Below are 22,896 nucleotides of genomic sequence, written 5' to 3'. Positions count from 1 at the left end.
ACTAACACGGCCCGGGAACGCGCGCGTTCTTCCCGTGAGGAGGCACCCCGCCCTCCCCACAACTTTGCCTCCTTTACCCTCCCCCTCCCGTTTTCTCGGCGCCGAGACTCCGAGGCCGGACGTGCGAGCCGCCGTGCCGACGTCGACGCGTCGGTGCGTGAGCCGCGCCGGCTTCGGAGTGTTCCTCCGGGGCCCCGGCGCCCTCCTCCGCTCCCTCGCCCCGCTCCCGCCGGCTCGCTCCGTCCCTCGGTCCGGCCGGGACCTGCCGCCCGCTGAGGCTGCTCCGGCACGGACGCGGGAGGCGGTCGGGCCGCCGTTTGTCCTCCCCGCCAGATGCGGAGGCCGACTGCGAGAGGCCGGGCATAGAGAGAGAGAGGTAGGCGATGCAGCTGCGGGGAACGTGCGAGCCCCGGCCGGCCCGGAGGGGTGCGGGGAGGGCGGCGGAAGCAGGAAGTGGGGCCGCGCGGGGGAGGGGAGCTGTCAGTCCTTCCCGCCCCCCCCCCCCCCCCGCGGCTGCGTGTGCCCGCCCCCACCCGGGCAGCCGGCGCCCCCGTGCCAAGCCCGTGCGGCGTTTCTGTTCAGAAACGAAACCTGTTGCTTCCTGCGCGGAGCCGGCGGGCAGGTGCCCCCTCGGGACCCGCCCGCCGCTCCTAGGGACCCCCGGAGCCGGAGGAGGAAGGAGCGCAGCCCGGCCTGGCGCTGCTGGCTGGAGGCCAGGGAAGGGCTCGGCGTCTCTCGGCAGCCAGCCGCCTCTGCGTTCATTTCCAATGAGACTTTATTGGTGATCATAAATACTGCGCACCTGAGCGCCGGCTGGTGGGGCTTCCATAAGGGGGGGGGGGTCAGCTTCATTGGAAGAAATTCTTGATCAACATTTGTGACTCGGGGGTGCTAAAAATCCTAAGATTGTCTCTGTACTTAACAATCTTAAGAAATTCACGAGTCAGATGTCAAAAGCCATGGTTACCATAAGCAACAATAATAATAGGTAAGACATTTAGTTTTCATTCATTCATTTTGTTTGTTGTGATCGATTTTACCCCACGATTGTGTGAAGTTTGAAGAGACTCTCACCGGACTTTATGAACATGTGAAGAGCACGTTTCTGACTTTAATGGTACTCAGAAATGACACCTGTTCATACCAGTGATGTCAGAAAAATTCTTTTTTAGAGTAATAGTATGATAAAAGGAATTGGATTCTTAGGACCACTGTGAGCAAGTTAGCTATTTCCTCCTCTATAAAGTAGAAATTACAGGAATACCTGAACTCACTTAGACATTGAAAAGTTCCAGTGGAATTCTTTAAGGAAAGAAAACTTTAAAAAAGCCACTTAATTTTTTTTTTTTTAGATCCAAGTTCTTAACCTTATTCTATGTCATGAGCTCCATTATTAGTCTGGTGAACTCTATGGCCTGCTCACAATAATGCTTTAAAGAGTTGAATCTAGATTCACAGCCTATCCCTGATTCTTAGGACCTCTGTGAGCAAGTCAGTTACTTTTTCCAAGCCTTTGTTTCCCTCTCTATAAAGTAGAAATTACAGGAATACCTGAACTCACTTAGACATTGAAAAGTTCCAGTGGAATTTTTTTTCTTTTTTTTTAGATTTTTGCAAGGCAAATGGGGTTAAGTGGCTTCCCAAGGCCACACAGCTAGGTAATTATTAAGTGTCTGAGGTCGGATTTGAACTCTGGTACTCCTGACTCCAGGGCCAGTGCTTTATCCATTGTGCTACCCTAGCCACCCCTCAAGCATACATATATATATGTGTATATATACACATATATATATATATATGTATATATATGTATATGTATATATTCTTAATTAGTGTTAGAATAGATGAAGAAAACACAAAAATGTCCCACCTGCTTATTATGTCCTAGATGACCTACTCTTGACAGGAAGTAGTTAACATGCCAGTAGGATAACCAACTATGTGAATGAGTTTTTTTATATTAAAGTCTTATTAAATATAAATATTGACAGTACATTCTTTTCTATCCACATCTCTCCTTATAACACTTAATGTATCTGAGTCCTCAGATTCAGTTATAAGTCTTTTCAAGTATTAGATCTTAGGAAAAATTTTCACTTTAGGTTTGGATCAATGCAGCACAAATTTCATTGGCAGGCTTGTTTAGTGTCATTTAGATTTATTTGTGTGATTGTGAAATTTTTAAAAATACTTGACATATTGTGGAGAAGACAACATGATATGGTGTACTTCAGAGTTGTGATTTATTTGGGTTTAAGTCTTCATCTCTGACAGTGAACTTGACAATTGCATATCTACTTTTATAGGAAACCTCTTAGGAAGCACCTTACCCTTAACACTTGATTAAAAGGGCTGGACAATACCACTCAACAAACCTTTATTGTGCTAGGTTCTGGAGATATCAGGAAAGGCAAAAAACACTATCTCAGCTCTTAGGGAGTTCTTGTTCTCATGAGAAGATAACATTTAAATATTTAGATACCTAAGTTATATGTAAAGCACATAGCCCAGAGGGACAATTGGCACCCAAAGTACAGGGACAAAAAGGACAGAAATACAAAGGCAGACTTCATGGGATCAGAGATGGGGTAATAGAGTTAAGCAGGCAATGCAGGGGAAAAAGAATGGGAAGAGGGAAAGTCAGAGAGCCACTGATATAATCAAGGGTTGGAGTTGGGAGCACTTGAACATCTCTTGGGAGATGGAAAAGTGCTTGGGGACAGGAGTTTGGGGTCTCATTTTTAATGGGGTTTTGGTGGGAGACAGACTCTTATCCATGCCACTTTGAGTTTAGTTCACTAACATATCCACAACCACCTCAAAAATTAACATTTGATGTTCTACTGTTCCTACTGCTGATATCTGGAACTTATCTGAGCTTAGTGAGGCTTAAACTGGCTTCCATCAGGATGTGACTTTTAAATGATTTGAGATAGTTTGCAGTATTATCCTTATCAATAGGACTTGTAGATGCCTCTTTACAATTCTTACTGTTGTTACTATATGCTGGCTACTTATGCATTTATCTATTATACTAATCAGACTGGGTGCTGGTTAGGGGAAACCTAGAATAAAGTACAATTTTAGTAAACAGAAACATAATTTCTTATACCATATTAGCATTTTAATGCATTCATATACAGTCATCTGTTTAACCATTTGCCTATCGATAAGATATCTCCTTAGTTTCTAGTTGTTTCTTTTAGCACCAAAGAGTTTCTATAATTTAGTTTGTTTGGGACCTTTTTCCTTTTTTCTTTGGTCTTGGAAAATTGACTTAGTAGTGATATCTCTGGAAAATAATAATAATAATTTTATTAGTATTTTATATCATTTTAAGGTTTGTTATCCCATTTGATCCTCACAATGATTCTGTGAGATGGGTATTATTATTATTATTATTATTATTATTATCTATTTTATAGATGGGAAAATTGAGGCACAAAACAAATATAAGTTTTCCATCTTCATATAGCTATCAAGTGTCTGAGGCAGGATTTGAACTCCTAAGACTAGGGCTATAAACCACTGTGCCACCAAGCTGCTTTCAAAGAGTCATTGGGTATGTATGCATGATTTAGTAACTTTTTTGGACATAATTCCAAATGACTAGATCAATTCAATCAGTAGTGCATCAGTGTGACTATTTTCTCACAGCCTTTCTAGTTTTTACCATTTTTCCTGTTTTAATCAACTTTGTCAATCTGATAGATATGAGTTAAAACTGAAGCTTTGTTTCAGTTTGTTTACTTAATATTAATGATTTTGAACTTTTTTTTCTTGTGACTATAGACTGCTTAATCCCCCTCCCCCCCTTGAGAACTGCTTATTCCCAACGCTTGAAAATTATCATTTGGTATTACTCTTACTCTAAATCAGTTTGAATCAATTATTTGTTGTAGAAATAAGACCTTTTATCAGAGAAACTTGCTATATATTGTTGTTTCCCTTCTATATCTTACCTGCATTGGTTTTATTTATCAAAAAAAATTCTTTCCAATTTTATATAATCAAGATTGTTCTCTATAATCTTATATCCTCTTTATCCTTTGTTTGGTCATGAACTCTTCCCTTCACCATCACCATCAATCTGAAAGGTAATTCCTTTCTTGTTCCTTTAATTTATTTATGATGCGACCCTTTAAGTTGAGGATGCATTCATTTAGAGAAAGGTATGTTGATGAGTACAAGAATTGAATGTAATAAAGCTGGATAGGTAAGTTGGAGGCAGATGATAGTAGACCTTAAATTTCAGGGTAAGAAGTTTGTATTATATTCTGTAAATTGTCTCATAAAAATAGAGAAGGTTTTTGTTTTGTTTCAGTTAAGGGAGTGACATGAACAGTCCTGTGTTTTGGGACAATATTACAGCAGCTGTCTGAAGGATAGATTAGAAAGACTAGAGGCAATGATAACTAGTACAGTTATGTAGGCTCAACTAAGGTAGTAGCAATAATGTGAATGTAGAAGAAAAGATGTATGAGACAATGTTGTCAATGTAGAATTGACAAGACTTGGCAATTGTTTTGGATATGTGGATGAAGAGAGAAGGGGGAAGGTGGAAAAAGGATGGATATTTAGAGATATAAGCATAGATAAGCAGGAAAAAAATTGAATACCATATTATAGTGGAAGGATTATTTGACTTGGAATAAGAACTGTTCATATCCTAATCCTTTCAGAAAGTCATTTAACCTTCTCAGGACTTAGTTCTTCATCTGTAAATCTAAGATGGTGCCATTAGGAAATGTGGAGGAAAAATAATTGAATTTAAGATGCTGGTAGGGACAAAAGGTGGAGATGCTTGTAGGCAGTTGGAAATATAGTACTGGATCTCAAAGGAGAGGAATCAGGGCTAGATATAGATTTGGGAATCATTGACATAGCATGATAATTGAAGACATGGGAGGGAATGAGATTGCTACAATTGAGTATATTGAAAAGAAGATTAAGGACAGAACTTTGGGAGATAGCTACACCTAAGTAGGTTGGGAGAACATGATATAAGGAAGCAAATACTGGAGTGGTTAGACAGGAAACTAGGAGAGTGGAGTATCAGGGAAGCAAAGGAAAAGTAATTAAGGATAGGAAAAGATAGCTAGAAATATCTGATGCTGTGGGAAAATTTAATGAAGTAAAGGACTTAGGGAAAAAGTGTTCTATTTTATCATGAAGATGATATTGGAGAAAACAGTTTCAGTAGTGGAATAGAAAGTCAGGAGAGACTTGAGATGGCTTGTCAACATAAATTAGGAAAATTTGGGTATTATAGAAGGGATGATGATAATCCATAGACAGACTAGGTCTTAAAGAGAGTGGGGGTAGGGGGAGGCATGATCAAGAGTCTGGTGAAAGGATTGACTATGCAAAGAGAATGATTTCATTCTGGATACTTTTTCCTTTGATTTTTCATAACCCTTCTCTATCCTATTTGAAAGACCATTCATTTTCATCATTGCTGGATCTTCATCTGTTTCTCATCTTGTATTTGTGAGTGTATCTGAGAACTGAATCCTGGAACTTCCTCTCTATACTTTCATTTTTGGTGACCTCATCATGAGCTTCCATAAATTCAATTATAAAGCAGATGACTCCTTTTAGTCTCTCTTTTGAGCTCAAGCTCCATATAATCAATTACCTGCTACATATTTCGGATGGGAATGTCTTTTAGGAATCTTAAAGTCATTGTGTTCAAAATGAGTAGAAAACTCATCTTTCCATTTAAACTTGCCCCATTTCCTAACTTTTCTATTTCAGTTGAGACTATTGTCATACTCCAGACACTTAAGATTTGCATGGAGTCATCCTGGATTCTGCATTAATCCTCACCCCACATAGTCATTCAGTTGCCAAATTTTTTCATTTCTGCTGTCACAGCATCTCTCCAATCTGTTCTTTTTCTCTACTCATAGACTCAGTTTTTGAATTCATTAGATCTTGTCTTAACTATTTCAAGAGTCTCCTAATTGAGTTCTTTCTCTAAACTGTCTTCCATATGGTTGCCCAGTGATATATTTAAAAGTCACTTCTAGATACTCCTCTGCTAAACAAGCTCCAAAGATTCCCTATTACTTCTAGGATCAAAAACAAATTTCTCTGTTCAGCATAATGTACAGTCAACTGCATTCAGAATTTAGTGAACTAGCTGACCTAGTTTGAAAGAGCCAGCATCAGTTATCAAGTGCCCATCCTGGCCCAGATTCTCTGTCGGCCAATAGGGGTACAAAGACAAAAATGAAAACAGTCCCTGCCCTTGAGGCACTTCATTCTGTTGGAGAAAAACACTAGGAACCCACAAGTGTAAACATTTTGGGGAAAAGGGGAGGCACTGGGAGTTAGATAGCTCAAGTAGAAAGGACATTTTGATTGAGCTTTGAAAAAATTAGCAATTTGGAGGTTGAATTTATGGGAAGTAATAGTAGGGGGAAAAAATTATCAACAAAACATTTAAAAATACACAGAAGACAGCGATTTAGAAGGAGTATAACAATTTTGTTATTAATATATGAACAATTTTTGTTAATATTATCTTAGAATGTTATGTTTTGAGGCTATCTAGATGTGGGGGACAAAACATTATTTGTCTATATTATTTAATCCTCATAACCTTGTAAGAAGTGCTACAGAGGGGCGGCTAGGTGGCGTAGTGGATAAAGCACCGGCCTTGGAGTCAGGAGTATCTGGGTTCAAATCCCATCTCAGACACTTAATAATTACCTAGTTGTATGGCCTTGGGCAAGCCACTTAACCCCATTTGCCTTGCAAAAATCTTAAAAAAAAAAGAAGTGCTACAGATATTATCTCCATCTTAAAGATGAGGAAACTGAGACTCAGAAAAGTTAATAACTTTGCCTGTGATCACACAGCATCAAAAGACAAGAGTTCAAACTCAGTCAGTCCCCTTAAAACTCCAAATCTAGCTTTCTTTCCTCTATACTACATGGTTTCCTAAAAACAAAAATTTTTGTTAAATAAAGCTTCTTGATAAATAATGAAATACTGCTTTATTCTTTCTAATAATTGCCTAACTTCAGGTATTCTGATTGAATATATTTCATGTGTTGCTCTGGTTTAGTTGGTACTTGATTGCAACTGGAAATAAGGAAGGAAAAATTAAGTGAAATAAAATTGATCACGATTCTAAGCAATATTGGTAACTTGAAAGAAGAGAAATGATGAATGGTTTATGTTTATAGAATGCTACTCATTATTACTTTCTAATTATAATATCTGTTAGGATCTATCTTTATAAGAAGTTTAATTTTCATTAAAAAAAAAATGAAAAGAAAGCTAGATTTGGAGTTATAAGAGACCTGAGTTTGAATTCTTTCTTTGGATGATGTGTGACCATAGGCAAGTTGTTAACTTTTTGGAGTCTGTTTGTTCATCTTTAAATTAGAGATGATAATATCTGTAGTGCTTACTTTACAAGGTTGTTATGAGGAATAAATAAGATATGTAAATAATATACATAAAGTGATTTATAAGCCTTAAAGTTCTATACCAGTGTCCATTATTATTATTATTCTTTCTCCCTCACTGTCTTTTGTTTTCCTACAGTAGGGTTCATTTTAATTTGCCAAAAAAAATTCTGTTCTATTCTTAAACATCAAAGAAGAGTATTTTCATAGAACCTAAAAGATGACTACATATATATATATATAAAACTTCAAATTTCTATTACATAATTTACTTTTGTTTTTAAAAAACTACATAAATTTTAATTTGTTACTTTCAAAACTGTTCTTACCTGTGTTTCCTTCTGAATTGTCTTCTCTTCATTATTTTGGGAGGGGGCAGATGCAGCACTATCAGTAGTCTTCCTCTCTTCCCCAAATGCTGCTCATCTATATTGGAAAAAAAGAGTAGGGGCTGTTTGGAGTCTATTCACTTATATCTAAGACATTTTCCCACTCTTTTGAGTAGGTACACTTAGGGTACTCAGTTTTCCCTGAGTAGGTTTTCTCAGATTAAGTGGAATCTGTTTTACTTCCCTAAAGTTTTTTTTTAGGTTTTTGCAAGGCAATGGGGTTAAGTGGCTTGCCCAAGGCCACACAGCTAGGTAATTATTAAGTGTCTGAGGCCGGATTTGAACTCGGTTACTCCTGACTCCAGGGCAGGTGCTCTATCCACTGCACCACCTAGCTGCCTCCCCCCATCTATGTTTTGACATAGTTCTAAGCATTTTAAACTTCTGACTTTTTACAATAAGCAGCTAGCATTTATATATAACATACCTACTGTGTTCTAGATACTGGCTTAAGCACATTACAAATATTACCTCAATTCAGCTTTAGAACAATCCTGAGAGATTGGTGCTGTTATTATCTTATTTTACAATTGAATTAATTGTGTCAAATGGAGGTTAAGTGAATTGTCCAAGGTCACATAGCTATTAAGCTAGTAATTTGAAGTAGGATTTGAATTTTAGGACTTACTGACCTCAGTCTCAGCAGTTTCCAAACTAGTTAGATTTTAGAAATTGACACTTAATCTGAAAAATATTGTGTCTGGTCATGGCATCTGAAGACATCCAATAGGTGATGGACTAGATGTTCAGAACCAGGCATGGACAATGTACTGATTTGTTTTACTTGATTTTATATGTTGCAAGGAAGGATTCCTTAGGGAAGAGGGGAGAAAATTATTGAGAAGTTACAGTAATATTTAACCTTCCCCCAAAAGAACATTAGTAATACCTTAGGAATGACTTAGGAATGATTGAGGTGACAGGCAGTTACTTGAAACATGTGCAGTTAGAACTTCTTTAGAAAGGATTTATGTATTATTAGTCTATGAATTTAGACTAGAAAACCTCGACTCCATTTCAGCTTTCAGATTTCACATTTCTGTAATTTCAAAGAAAGTAAAATCTTTAGACTGCCTTGAACATCACTCCCACCCTTACTCTCCATTGAAGTGTTGACAGGGTAATATGACTTACAGTAATCTCATTGAAAAAAGATGCACTTTCGGAAGCTCTTATGTCTGATTATTTTCTACTTCATTTCTGATAGTCAACTTTTTAAAATGACAGTTTGATTCTAATTGCTTGTTGTCAGGAGATAGCTTGTGGAGTTTTCTATTTGTACTTTGTCTTTTACTTTTAAGAGATCTGGACAGTTTTATTTGATTCCTTGAAATATGACATGAACGCTTTTTATATGGATCATGAATGAGTGAATAAATTAATGAAACATTTCTTAAACACTATAAAGCACTGTGCTAAAGTATTGGCAATATAAATAGTAAAGTAAGAAAGTCCCTGTTTTCAAGGAGCTCTCATTACATTATAATAGAATAGTAATTAAAACAGATGCATTTTAGATAAAAAGATCCTAAGTTCCTTAGAGTTTAACAGCAAAGCAGTAATTCCTTTTTAATGTCGTTTCTACTGATAAATAATCATTTTCTGCTGTTGAAGACTTTCTTGGGTCTTCAGTAGATGAGACTGTAGCATCTACACAGCAGTTAGTTGGCCAGGCTTTTATCTGTTCAGGGATTGCTCTAGGATGATGGTGTTCAGTGAGTTGGAAGCACTGCTTTTTCAAAGATTTTTGGTCCTACTTATGTTTTTCAGTTAGTCTAGTAGTTTTTAAGTTGTCTCTTCCTGACTTGTTTTCTAGGTCATTTGTATGACTGTTTTTTCAGTCTTTTGATTTTGTTTTAAAATTACTTGTTGCTACATTGGGTTGTTATCTAGTGTTTAGCATATTCTCACTTTCAGGACATATCTTTTTTCTATTAAAAATTTTATTTATTTTGAGTTTTACAATTTTTCCCCAATCTTACTTCCCTCTCCCACTCCCCACAGAAAGCAATTTGTCAGTCTTTACATTGTTTCCATGTTGTACATTGATCCAAATTGAATGTGATGAGGGAGAAATCATATCCTTAAAGAAGAAACATAAAGTGTAAGAGATAACAAGATCAGACAATAAGATAGCAGTTTTTTCCCCTCTAAATTAAAGGGAATAGTCCTTGAACTTTGTTCAAACTCCATGGTTCCCTATCTGAATACAGATGGTATTCTCCATTGCAGACAGCCCCAAATTGTCAGGACATAATGATTCTTGAGTGAATTTTACCAATTAATTCTCTTTGCCTTCCTTTTTTCTCTCTGAGTTTTATTTGTATATTTTGTTTCATTTTTTTCCAAATAGCCTCTAAGATCTACTCTGGACTTTTCTCATTTTGGGTTTACCACTTAGGAATCTTTCACTAAATTCAGAGTATTTTTTTCCTTGTATCTAGCTTTTTCTTTTTATTTGTATTATCAGTCCCAGTTTCAGGGTTAGTAGCTTGTATTTGTGACAAAGATATGGTGAATTTGGGTATACTTTATTTGTTTCTGAGTATGGTGACTAAGACTCCACCTTCTACAAGAATTGCCTGACCTTGTCTCCAGCTGTGCCTGCCTTTTGGGTTAGGAATAAGTTGCATAGATGAGTTTTGAGCCTATGATCCCCATCCATGATCAGGCCTCCGTAGCTTCCTTTTGCCATAGTGCTTCTCAGGACCTAAGTCTTCTGGAACTTCTGGGCTTCCCCTATGTATGCTTTGTGTCTGATTTCATTCTGTGTGGTTGGGTTGCTATTCACGATTTCTTCAGGATTCTGAAAGTCATTTTGTATATTTCTTGACTAGATTGAAGAGTTTATATATGATTCTCTTTGACTTAACATTTTTAGATCTTGATCTTTTTTATTAGGGTGTTTGTAAGGGACCTATTTCTTTACACCCTAACTAACGTGCAGCATCATATTATACTTAGTTATTTAAAAACTGCAGTTTTTAAAAATTTTAAGAGTATTCTGTAATAGTCTTTGCAGAAGTATACATAAATATAACTTTGGAATAATTCACTTCAGCATTAGTGATATCTTTTCTACAAAATTTAGTAAAAATCCTTTCAAATTAGGACACTGATTGTGTTCTAATGAGCAAGATATGTTTTAGGGCAAGTTAACTTGAAGAAAAAGATACGATTTAAATTTTATGTATCAAAAAATTTTACTCATTATCTTGACAAGTATAATTAATTTTTAATTTTTTTTTGCAAGGCAAATGGGGGGGTTAAGTGGCTTGCCCAAATATTTTTAATTATTTTGATAAGATTCATGGAGCCTTTTAAAATGTTCTGTGGTATATTTTATAAAAGTATTAGTATCTCACCAATATGTGACATCATTACTAACCCTGCTGTCAAATTTATTTCAGAAATTAGGTGAGACTGTCTGGTTTTTTGGTTAGGATTTATCAGGTTTTGTGGATTAGCAAAGTTAAATTTAATAGTTCCAAATGGCCTCTTTTTTTTTTTTTGTCAGGAGAGTAAGGGAATTAGGAGATTACCATTGTGATTACTTCTTGACAGAAGCAGAAAGTTCTCTTTTTTTTCTGTAGGTCAATCTAGGGCAAGCTTTTACATACTGTTTTTTATAATATGACTTGATTCTGAAGTGACCAAGTGACTTGACTGAAAATTTGTTTCTGGCCTTTTCTGCAAAAACTATATAAAAATGTTAATGATTATTTTTTGCTGAATATGCCTTTCCTTTCTTGAACTTGCCCAAAGGCATTATAAAATCCACGTAGACCACCTGACAGCCTTGTCTTTTCATCATTGTTGCTTTGGGGCTTACTCTCATTTGCTACTTGCTAGTTTGATAGTAATAAATTTTCAATTAATTTATATAGGTTTGACATTTTTATTGTAGTGGCTTTTATTGCTTGGAAATATTTTGTAATTTTACTAAATTTTGGATGTAGTTTGGTTGATAAATAGACTTTAAGATATTTTTTGCAGTTCATAGTTGTTTAAATGGAGCTTCCCTTTTTATTATCTCCTCTTGGGTTTTATTGTTATATAATGAAGGAAGGATAGACATATTGACGATTTTTATAGATTCAGCTTGTATCTAGATACTTTACAGAAGCTATTTTGTCCCAATTAGTTTCTTACCTGAGTTCCTGGGATTTTAAAAGTAACCATTTTATGGATGTCATACTCAAATAGAAATAGTTTTATTCACTTTTTTCCCGATTGCTACTATTAAAATATGTGACTATGTCATATAACATTGGGGAAAGGGAAAATTCTTTATACCTGTATTTATTCAGAAAGCTTTTAATGTTTTCCCATTACATATAATGCTAGTTTTTAGTTTTACAGAGATAATTTATATCATTCTAAATGACTCTTCTATGCTTGTGCTTTGCTGAATTTTTTTTCATAAATGAAGTTTATATTTTTCTGGAAGTTTTCACTGCTGCTTGTGACATAATTATGTAGTTTGACGTATTTTTAAATGTAAAGATTAGTTGTCTTCTGTGTTTTGTATAAGTCTAATATAGTCATGATGAATAATTTTTTGGATTATGTTGCTTTAGTATTTTTTTGTTGCTGGATTTACTTCAAGACTTTGAATCATTCATACTCATTAGTAATATTTCTCTGCAGTTCTTTTTCTTTGAGTTATCCTTACCTGATATAGTCATTTTTTTTTACTGTATTTGTCTCATGAACATAGAACCAGTGTAAATAGTTTTATTTCTCTACACTCTAACTTTTTAAAATTGGATTTCTTTGAAATTAAGATCTTTTCTGTCTGTAAATTTGGTAATTATGTTTTTGTAGGTTATCTCTTTATTTCTTTCAGTTTTTCCATTTTGCTATCTTATAATTGCATACAGGTACTATTAATTATTTTCATTTATTGTGATTTTATCTGGTTAATTTTTATTTGGTTACTTTGCAGGATTTCTTAAAGGAAAAAAAAACTTTTTGTCTAAGGTTATTTAAATGAATTCAAGTTTTATAAATTGAGGAATTCTTTGGCCCCCCCCATATTCTCTGATGTGTATGTAGAAAATAGTTCCCCCTTTCCTGTATTTTTAAAAGTCAAATAAATTAGTAGTTCTTAGAAGTTTTGTAATAGAGAAAACATGACTAATATCTTCCTTATTTGAAAACCTTGAAATCCAGTTTAGTCAACATTTTAAAATGTCTATCAGTGTTAAACTTTGAAGTAGACAAATTAGATGATACAGTCCCAGAATTGCTTTGGTTTAATAATTGATTAAAAATGAATGAGGTCTCATTTATGTTTTAAACACATTTTGAAGCATTTGCCAGAGAAGGAAAAATCCTTGAGAAATTGTTTACCCATTTTCAGAAGTATAATAAGTGAATCTCAAATAAAATATTCTTTATGAAAAATATTGTTGGGAAAAGCTTTGACACTTTAAATGTCACAATTATAAATTTTGGCAGATTACATTTGGATAGTTATTCATTAGGTTAACATTTTTTATTTTTAACAGTATTTTATTTTTTCCCAGTCATGTAGTGTCAAAATTTTAGCATTCATTTTTTTCTCTTATTTATTTACTAACATTTCCCTGTTAGTCATTTTGTGAAAGATTAGAACTAAGTGAGGGGAAAAAAAACCATGAGAAAGAAAAAAAACATAAAAGAAACATTTTAAAAGTGAACATAGTATGCTTAGCTCTGCATTCAGATTCAATAGTTTTTTTCTGTGTGCATTTTCCTTAGCAGGTCTGTCAGGATTGTCCTTGATCACTAAACTGTTGAGAGGAACTGCATCCATCATAGTGGATCATTTCCTGTTGTTGCTGTTAATATATCCTATATTCTCTGGGTTCTGTTCATTTCACTCAGCATCAGTTAAAGTCTTTCCAGGATAGTCTGATGGCTTATGATTTCTTACTGAACAATAGTACTCCATTACGTTCATACACCATAATTTCTTCAGATCTTCCCCAATTGGTGAGTATCCCCTTGATTTCCAGTTCTTTGCCACTACAAAAAGAGCTGTTGTAAATATTTTTGTACATGTAGACCTACATTTTAATGCTGTCTTTGGGATATAGACCCAGTAGTGGGTTCCAGCAAGATCAAAGCATATGCGTAGTTTTATTGCCCTTTGGGTGTAGTTCCAAATTGCTCTCCAGAATGCTTGCATCAGTTCACAACTCCACCAATAGTTCATTAGTGTCCTAGTTTTCCCGTATCCTCTCCAACATCAATCATTTCCCCCTTTTTTTTTGGCATTTTAGCCAATCTGAAAAAGTGGGAGGTGATGCCTTGAAGTTGTTCAAATTTGCCCTTCTTTATTTTTTTTTATTTTTTTAAAATTTTTATTAAAGATATTAGAGTTTTACAATTTCCCCCCCAATCTTGCTTCCCTCCCCCACCCCCACCCCACAGATAGCACTCTGTCAGTCTTTACTTTGTTTCCATGTTGTACCTTCATCCAAATTGGGTGTGATGAGAGAGAAATCATATCCTTAAAGAGAACAGAATTTTCAGAGGTAACCAGATCAAACCATAAGACATCTGGGGTTTGTTTTTTTTTTTTGAATTAAAGGGAATAGTCCTTGTACTTTGTTCAAACTCCACAGCTCCTTATCTGGATACAGATGGTACTCTCCTTTGCAGACAGCCCAAAATTGCTCCCAATTGTTGCACTGATGGAATGAGCAAGTCCTTCAAGGTTGAACATCACTCCCATGTTGCTGTTAGGGTGTACAGTGTTTTTCTGGTTCTGCTCATCTCACTCAGCATCAGTTCATGCAAATCCCTCCAGGTTTCCCTGAAATCCCCTCCCTCCTGGTTTCTAATAGAACAATAGTGTTCCATGACATACATATACCACAGTTTGCTAAACCATTCCCCAATTGAAGGACATTTACTGGATTTCCAATTCTTTTGCCACCACAAACAGGGCTGCTATAAATATTTTTCTACAAGTAATGTTTTTACCCTTTTCCTTCATCTCTTCAGGGTATGGACCCAGTAGTGGTATTGCTGGGTCAAAGGGTATGCACATTTTTGTTGCCCTTTGGGCATAGTTCCAAATAGCTCTCCAGAAGGGTTGGATGAGTTCACAGCTCCACCCACAGTGTAATAGTGTCCCAGATTTCCCACATCCCTTCCAACAATGATCATTATCCTTCCTGGTCATACTGGCCAATCTGAGAGGTGTGAGGTGGTACCTCAGTGAAGCTTTAATTTGCATTTCTCTAATAATTAATGATTTAGCGTATTTTTTCATATGGCTATGGATTGCTTTGATCTCCTCATCTGTAAATTGCTGTTGCATATCCTTTGACCATTTGTCAATTGGGGAATGGCTTTTTGTTTTAAAAATATGACTCAGTTCTCTGTATATTTTAGAAATGAGTCCTTTGTCAGAATCATTAATTGTAAAGATTGTTTCCCAATTTACTACTTTTCTTTTGAACTTGATTACATTGGTTTTATCTGTGCAAAAACTTTTTAATTTAATGTAATCAAAATCATCTAATTGGTTTTTAGTGATGTTCTCCAACTCTTCCTTAGTCATAAACTGTTCCCCTTTCCATAGATCTGACAGGTAGACTAGTCCTTGATCTTCTAATTTGCTTATAGTATTGTTTTTTATGTCTATGTCCTGTAACCATTTGGATCTGATCTTGGTAAAGGGTGTGAGGTGTTGGTCTAATCTAAGTTTCTTCCATACTAACTTCCAATTATCCCAGCAGTTTTTATCAAAGAGGGAGTTTTTATCAAGGTGGCCTGACTCTTTGGGTTTATCAAACAGCAGATTACTATAATCCTCTCCTGCTTTTACACCTAGTCTATTCCACTGGTCCACCACTCTATTTCTTAGCCAATACCAAACAGTTTTGATGACTGATGCTTTATAATATAATTTTAGATCAGGTAGTGCTAAGCCACCTTCATTTGCATTTTTTTTTCATTAAGCTCCTGGCAATTCTTGACTTTTTATTTCTCCATATGAATTTACTTACAATTTTTTTCTAGCTCATTAAAGTAATTTTTTGGAATTTTGATTGGTAGGGCACTAAACAGATAGTTTCGTTTTGGTAGAATTGTCATTTTTTATTATATTAGCTCTACCTATCCATGAGCAGTTGATATTTGCCCAGTTATTTAAATCTGATTTAATTTGTGTGAGAAGTGTTATATAATTGTTTTCAAAAAGATTCTGAGTCTGTCTTAGCAAATAGACTCCCAAGTATTTTACACTGTCTGAGGTTACTTTGAATGGAATTTCTCTTTCTAGCTCTTCCTGCTGTTTCTTGCTAGTCATATATAGGAAAGTTGAGGATTTGTGGGGGTTTATTTTATAACCTGCAACTTTGCTGAAATTGCTAATTGTTTCCAGTAGTTTTTTAGATGATTTCTTGGGATTCTCTAGGTAGACCATCATGTCATCTGCGAATAGTGAGAGTTTTGTCTCTTCCTTCCCAATTCTAATTCCTTTAATTTCTTTTTCTTCTCTAATTGCTGATGCTAACATTTCTAATACAATATTGAATAGTAGTGGTGATAATGGGCACCCTTGTTTAACCCCTGATCTTATTGGGAATGCCTCTAGCCTCTCCCCATTGAGTATAATGCTTGTTGATGGTTTCAGATAGATACTGCTAATTATTTTAAGGAACAGTCCATTTATTCCTACACTCTCTAGTGTTTTTAATAGGAATGGATGCTGTATTTTGTCAAAAGATTTTTCAACATCTATTGATAGGATCATATGGTTTCCTGATAGGTTTGTTATTGATATAATTGAGTATACTAACAGTTTTCCTAATATTGAACCAACCCTGCATTCCTGGAATAAATCCTACTTGATCATAATGTATTATCCTGGTGATGACTTGTAGTCGTTTTGCTAAGATTTTATATAGGATTTTTGCATCTATATTCATGAGGGAAATAGGTCTATAATTTTCTTTCTCTGTTTTAACTCTTCCTGGTTTAGGTAGCAGTACCATATTGGTTTCATAGAAAGAGTTAGGCAGAGTTCCATCCTTCCCTATTTTTCCAAAGAGTTTATATAAAATTGGAACCAATTGTTCCTTAAATGTTTGGTAGAATTCACTTGTGAATCCATCAGGCCCTGGAGATTTTTTTTTAGGGAGTTCACTAATGGCTTGTTGAATTTCTTTTTCTGAGATAGGGTTGTTCAGGTATTTAATCTCTTCTTCATTTAACCTGGGCAACTTATATTTTTGTAAATATTCATCCATTTCACTTAGATTATCAAATTTATTGGCATAAAGTTCGGCAAAATAATTTCGAATTATTACTTTAATTTCCTCATTGGCGGTGAGTTTACCTTTTTCATTTATCATACTAGCAAGTTGGTTTTCTTCTTTCTTTTTTTTAATCAAATTGACCAGAGGTTTATCAATTTTATTGGTTTTTTCATAATACCAACTTTTGGTTTTATTTATTAATTCAATAGTTTTTTGCTTTCAATTTTATTAATTTCTCCTTTGATATTTTAAAATTTCTAATTTGGTATTTGGGGATTTTTGATTTGTTCTTTCTCTAAGTTTTTTAGTTGCATGTTTAGTTCATTGATTTCCTCTTTCTCCAATTTATTCATATAAGCATTTAGAGCTATAATATATCCTCTGAGAGTTGCTTTGAATGAATCCCATAGGTTTTGGTATGTGGTTTCATTATTATCATTATCTAGGATAAAATGGTTAATTCTTTATATAATTGGTTTTTTGGTCCAGTCATTTTTTAAGATGAGGTTATTCAGTTTCCAGTTTGCTCTGGGTCTATATCTCCTTGGCCCAGTATTGCATATGACTTTTATTGCATTGTGATCTGAGAAAGATGTATTCACTATTTCTGCCTTTCTGCAGTTGATCATTAGGTTTTTATGTCCTAGTACATGGTCAATTTTTGTATAAGTTCCATGTACTGCAGAGAAAAAGGTATATTCCTTCCTATCCCCATTCAGTTTCCTCCATAAGTCTACCATATCTAATTTTTCTAACAATCTATTTACCTCCCTAATTTCTTTCTTTTTTGTTTTATGATTTGATTTATCTAGATCTGATAGGGGGAGGTTGAGGTCTCCTACTAGTAGAGTTTTGCTGTCTATGTCTTCCTGTAATTCTTTCAGCTTCTCCTCTAAGAATTTGGGTGCTGTCCCACTGGGTGCATATATATTCAATATTGAAATGACTTTATTGTCTATGGTACCTTTTAGGAGGATAAAGTTTCCTTCCTTATCTCTTTTAACGCTATCTATTTTTGCTGCTGCTTTGTCTGAGATAAGGATTGCTACCCCTGCTTTTTTTACTTCAGCTGAAGCAAAATATGTTTTGCTCCAACCTTTTACCTTTACTCTATATGTATCTCTGCTTCAAATGAGTTTCTTGTAAGCAGCATATTGTAGGATTCTGGTTTTTAATCCACTCTGCTATTTGCTTAGTTTTAAGGGAGAGTTCATCCCATTCACATTCAAGGTTATGATTACTAATTCTTTATTGCCCTCTGTGCTATCTTCCCTCTGTTTGTATTTCCCCCCTCCCCCCCTTTTATCCATATTCCCCAGTATTTTGTTTTTGAATACCACCCCCTTCAGTGTGTTTGCCCTCCTATATCACACCCTCCCTTTTCTTTCCCCTTTCCCTTCCCTTCCTTTTGTTATTACCCCTTATTTCCTCCACTCCCCTTCCCTTTCTCTGTCCCCCCTCCTCTTTTCCCCTTTTACTTCTTGAAAGGTTAGATGTTTTATAAGTTAACTGAGTATGTGTAGATTGACTTTAAGCCAAGTCTGATGAGAAGAAGATTCAGGTGTTTCTCCTCTACTCCCTTCTTCCCCTCTATTACCATAGGTTTTTTGTACCTCTTAGTGTAATGAGATTTGTCCCATTCAATCCCCTCCCTCCTCCCATCTCTTTCATGTCCCCCTTTTATGGAGGTAGTGTATTTTTTTTTTTTTAGATCATTCTATCTTAAGTCATAGAAAATTCTGAGTGTCTGTCCCTTCCAGTTCCGTATATTCTGTTGAATAGAGTCCAAATTCCTGAGAGTTATTAGAGTCTTTCTCCCCAGTGGAGTTAAAGCCGGTTACATCCCATTAGATATCAGTCTCATGGATAGGTCATGGATGTCCATCATTTCTGGCTAGGTATATTCTCTCTGTTAGAGTTACATTTCTCAGGATTTATGAGAGTCTCTACCCCCCCCCCCCCCCCCCCCCCCCCCATGCTGGGATATAGGCAGTTTCAACTTGCTGGATTGCATTTTTTTCCTTTTACTGCCCCCCCCCCCCTTAACCTTTTCATGTGTCTCTTGAACCTCCTGTTTGATATCCAGATTTTCTGTTTAGCTCTGATCTTTTCATCAGAAATTTTTGGAATTCTTCCATTTCATTAAATGTCCATCTTTTTCCTTGGAAGAGAAGGCTCAGCTTTGTGGGAAAGTAGATTCTTGGCTGCATTCCAAGGTCCCGTGCTCTCGTTCCAGGCCCTTCGATCCCTTAAAGTTGATGCAGCCAGGTCCTGCGTGATCCTTACTGTGGCTCCTTGATATTTAAATAGTTTCTTTCTGGCTGCTTGCAGGATTTTCTCTTTTATCTGATAGTTCTGGAGTTTGGCCACAACATTCCTTGGTGTTTTCCTTTTAGGATCTTTTTCTGGTGGGGATTGATGTACTCTTTCAATAACTACTTTGCCCTCCGATTCCATGATGTCAGGGCAGTTTTCCATCACTAGATCCTGTAATATTAAGTTCAGGCTTTTTTTCTCTTCAATGTTTTCAGGAAGTCCTATAATTTTCAGGTTTCCCCTCCTCGATCTATTCTCAAGGTCAGTGGTTTTGTTGATGAGGTATTTCACATTTGCTTCTATTTTTTCTATTTTTTGATTTTGTTTAACTGACTCTTGCTGTCTCGTGGAGTCATTAGTTTCTGTAGACTCCATTATTTTTTGGGGGGAGGAGTTTTCTTCATTAACCTTTTCCAATTGGTCAATTCTGTTTTTGAAAGAGCTTTCCATTTGACCAATTGAGGTTTTGAGAGAATTAATTTCTTTTTGCACTTGCTCATTTGAGGATCTGAGAGAATTGTTCTCATTTTGTAATTGTCCAATTGATGATCTGAGAGATTTATTCTCCTTTTGTGTTTGTCAATTGTACTTTCTAAGGTTTTGTTTTCTTGTTCCAAGGTATTAATTGTCTCTCCCAAATTTTTAAGCTCCTTCCTTATTTCTTCAAGGAAGTCTTTAAGTGCTGGAGACCAGATTGTATTCTCCTCAGAGGTTCCAGGTCTCTCTGGGTTGGGGTCTTTCCCTTCCAGGAATTTTTCTATAGATCCACCTTTCTGCTGACCCTTTTTCATTATGTTAAGACCTTGAGTTGGGGGCGGGGTTGGTTCAACTGGGCTTGGGATCGCTAAAGCCTTACTGAGCTCAGTTTCTCTGGCTGGCCAGTAGGAGGAGCTGGTTGCCCTCTCTGGAGTGTCTGTGACCTTGGTTGCGAGGCCTTCTCCCTTTGCCCAAGGGAGGAAATTGGAGTTATTGAATTCTTTTGCCTTCAATCAATGATGGGCTTTACCCTGGCCTGAGGTGATTCCTCAGCTGGGCTGGTTCTTTTGCTCACATACCTGGGCCTGAGGTAGAAGTAGTTTGCATTTGTTTGGGAGGAGGCCTCAGTGCAATGGAGGCTTGGGCTCAGAGTTTCTCAGACCCGAGGAGCCCAGGGATGGTGTCCGCAGCTCTCCTGCACCAGACCTCTCTCCGCAGCCCCTTCCCCAAGCTCCAGGGGGACAGCCCCAACACTAGTGCCTCTGCTTCCCCACGGACCCAAGCCTCCTTCATCCAGCCCCACTGCTGATTCAGCAGGTCCAGCTCTCGGGCCGTCAGACTCCCGGTTCCGATTCAGCTGTTGGTCTGGCTGATCTTCCCTGGGAGCTCAGACTCACCTGCCGGTACTCAGCCAAGGCTGCTGCGGGAGACAAATCCTGAGGTAGATTTTCCTCTCCTGGCTTTTCTTTCTGGGTTTCCTGGTTCAGATTTCTTTTAAGAGGTTTGTTTCATGTGATAGATGGGGAAGAGATCAGGAGACTTTAGAACTGTGCCTGTCTTCTCTCTGCCATCTTGTCCGGAAGTGCCCTTCTTTAATCAATAAAGATTTGGAACATTTTTTCATATGACTGTAGATAGTTTTCATTTTTTCATTTTGAGAATTGCCTTTTTATATCCTTTGACCATTTATCAATTGGAGAATGACTTGTATTATAAATTTGACTCAGTTCTCTATATATTTTAGAAATGATTTTTTTTAATCAGAAACACAACTGTGAAAATTGTTTCTCACCTTTCTATATTTCTTCTAATCTTGGTTCCATTGGTTTTGTTTGTTCAAAAACTTTTTAATTTAATGTAGTCAAAATTATCCATTTTGTAGTTTATAATGTTCTCTATCTCTTGCTTGGTTAACTGTCTCTTGCTTGGTCAAAAACTCCTCTTTATAGATCCAATAGATTATTCATTGTTTTTATAATTGACTTACGGTATCACTCTTTATGTCTAAATTCTGTACTCATATAAACCTTATCTTGATGTATGTTTAGGAAGTTGGTTTATGCCTAGTTTTTGTCATACTATTTTCAGTTTTCTCAGCAGTTTTTGTCAGATAACTGGGTTCTTATTCTAGCACCTAGAGTCTTTGGGTTTATCAAACAGTAGATTACTGTAGGCATTTGCTACTATTTCTTTTCCACTGATCACTTCTCTATTTCTTAACCTGTACCAGACTATTTTGATGACTGCCACTTCATAATATTGGTTTAGTTCTGGGTATGGCTAGGCCACCTTCCTTTTCATTTTTTTTCCCATTAATTCCCCTTGATATTCTTGACCTTTTGTTTCTCCAAATGAATTTTGTTACTATTTTTTCTAGCTCTATGAAATAGTCATTTGGTAGTTTGGTATGGCACTAAGTAATATAGTTTAGCTAGAATTGCCCATTTTTAAAATATTAGCTTGACCTACCCATGAGCATATTGACATTTTTCCAGTTGTTCAGATCTGTCTTTATTTGTGTGAAAAATGTTTTATAGTTGTGTTCATGTAGTTTCTGGGTTTGTCTTGGGAGTTAAGTTTTGCATTGCAAATTTTTCTTCCTTTTCTTCCTCCCTGCCCCTCTTTTGAAAGTGGTAGGCAGTTTGATATAAATGATATATATGCTAACATGTAAAACATATTTCCTTATTAGTCTCCATTGTGGAAAAAGAAAGATCAAAAGGAAAAGAAACAATCATGAGAAAGAATAAAATAATTGAAAAAAATTTCCTTCAATCTGCATTCAGAGTTCATTAGGTTTTTTTTAAGTTTTTTTTTCCCCAAGGCAAATTGGGGTTAAGTGGCTTGCCCAGGGCCACACAACTAGGTAATTATTAAGTGTCTGAGGTCAGATTTGAACTCAGTTACTCCTGACTCTAGGGCTGGTGCTCTATCCACTGCGCCACCTAGCCGCCCCCATTAGTTTTTTTTTTTAATCAGGATCTGGATAACATTTTCCTTCCTGAGTCTTTAGTGCTTGTCCTGGATCTCTGTGCCAGTTAAAAGAATTGCATCATTCATAGTTGATCATCATATTGCTGATACTGTGAACATTATTTTCCTAGTTCTGTTCATTTCACTTTGTTTCAGTTATTCCAAGTCTTTCCAGGTTTTTCCTGAAATCAGCCTTATCATTTCTTATTGTACAATGGTATTCCTTTTCATTCCATTCATATACCACAGCTAGTTCAGTCATTCCCCAATTAATGGGCATCCTCTCAATTTCCAATATTTTTCCACAAAAGGGGCTTTTATAAATATTTTTGCACATGTAGGTCCTTTTCTCTTTTTTACATTTAGGTATTTAATAAAAATAATGGAAATACTTACCTTTTCTATTTGGCTTCTAAATCCCTTTTTTTCCTTTACCAGACAATAGGGTTAAGTGACTTGCCCAAGGTCACACAGCTAGGTAATTATTAAGTATCCACTGTACCACCTAGCTGCCCCTAGGCTTCTAAATCCTTGACAACAAATTGCAAAGTGTGTTGTAAC

At 36.3% G+C, this 22,896-nt stretch overlaps 1 protein-coding gene across 6 annotated transcripts in view; it reads left to right on the top strand.

The window, feature by feature from the left end:
- Positions 1–271: 271 nt before the first annotated feature.
- Positions 272–22,896, top strand: part of ASCC3 (activating signal cointegrator 1 complex subunit 3) — a 379,520-nt gene continuing 356,895 nt past the window's right edge. For 2 of the 6 annotated variants that reach the window (XM_074187242.1, XM_074187239.1), the window contains exon 1: positions 272–376. The gene's annotated coding sequence lies outside the window, so the exon portion shown is untranslated. Of the gene's footprint in view, positions 377–734; positions 989–13,519; positions 13,790–22,896 lie in introns of those variants that run through there. The other 4 variants (XM_074187243.1, XM_074187244.1, XM_074187240.1 and 1 more) reach the window with 3 other exon arrangements.

This window comes from Macrotis lagotis, chromosome 5, assembly GCF_037893015.1.
Source record: "Macrotis lagotis isolate mMagLag1 chromosome 5, bilby.v1.9.chrom.fasta, whole genome shotgun sequence".
In the NCBI taxonomy this organism is placed as follows: Eukaryota; Metazoa; Chordata; class Mammalia; order Peramelemorphia; family Peramelidae; genus Macrotis; species Macrotis lagotis.
Note: the sequence above shows the minus strand (reverse complement) of the source record. Positions and strands in the feature narration are given on the sequence as shown.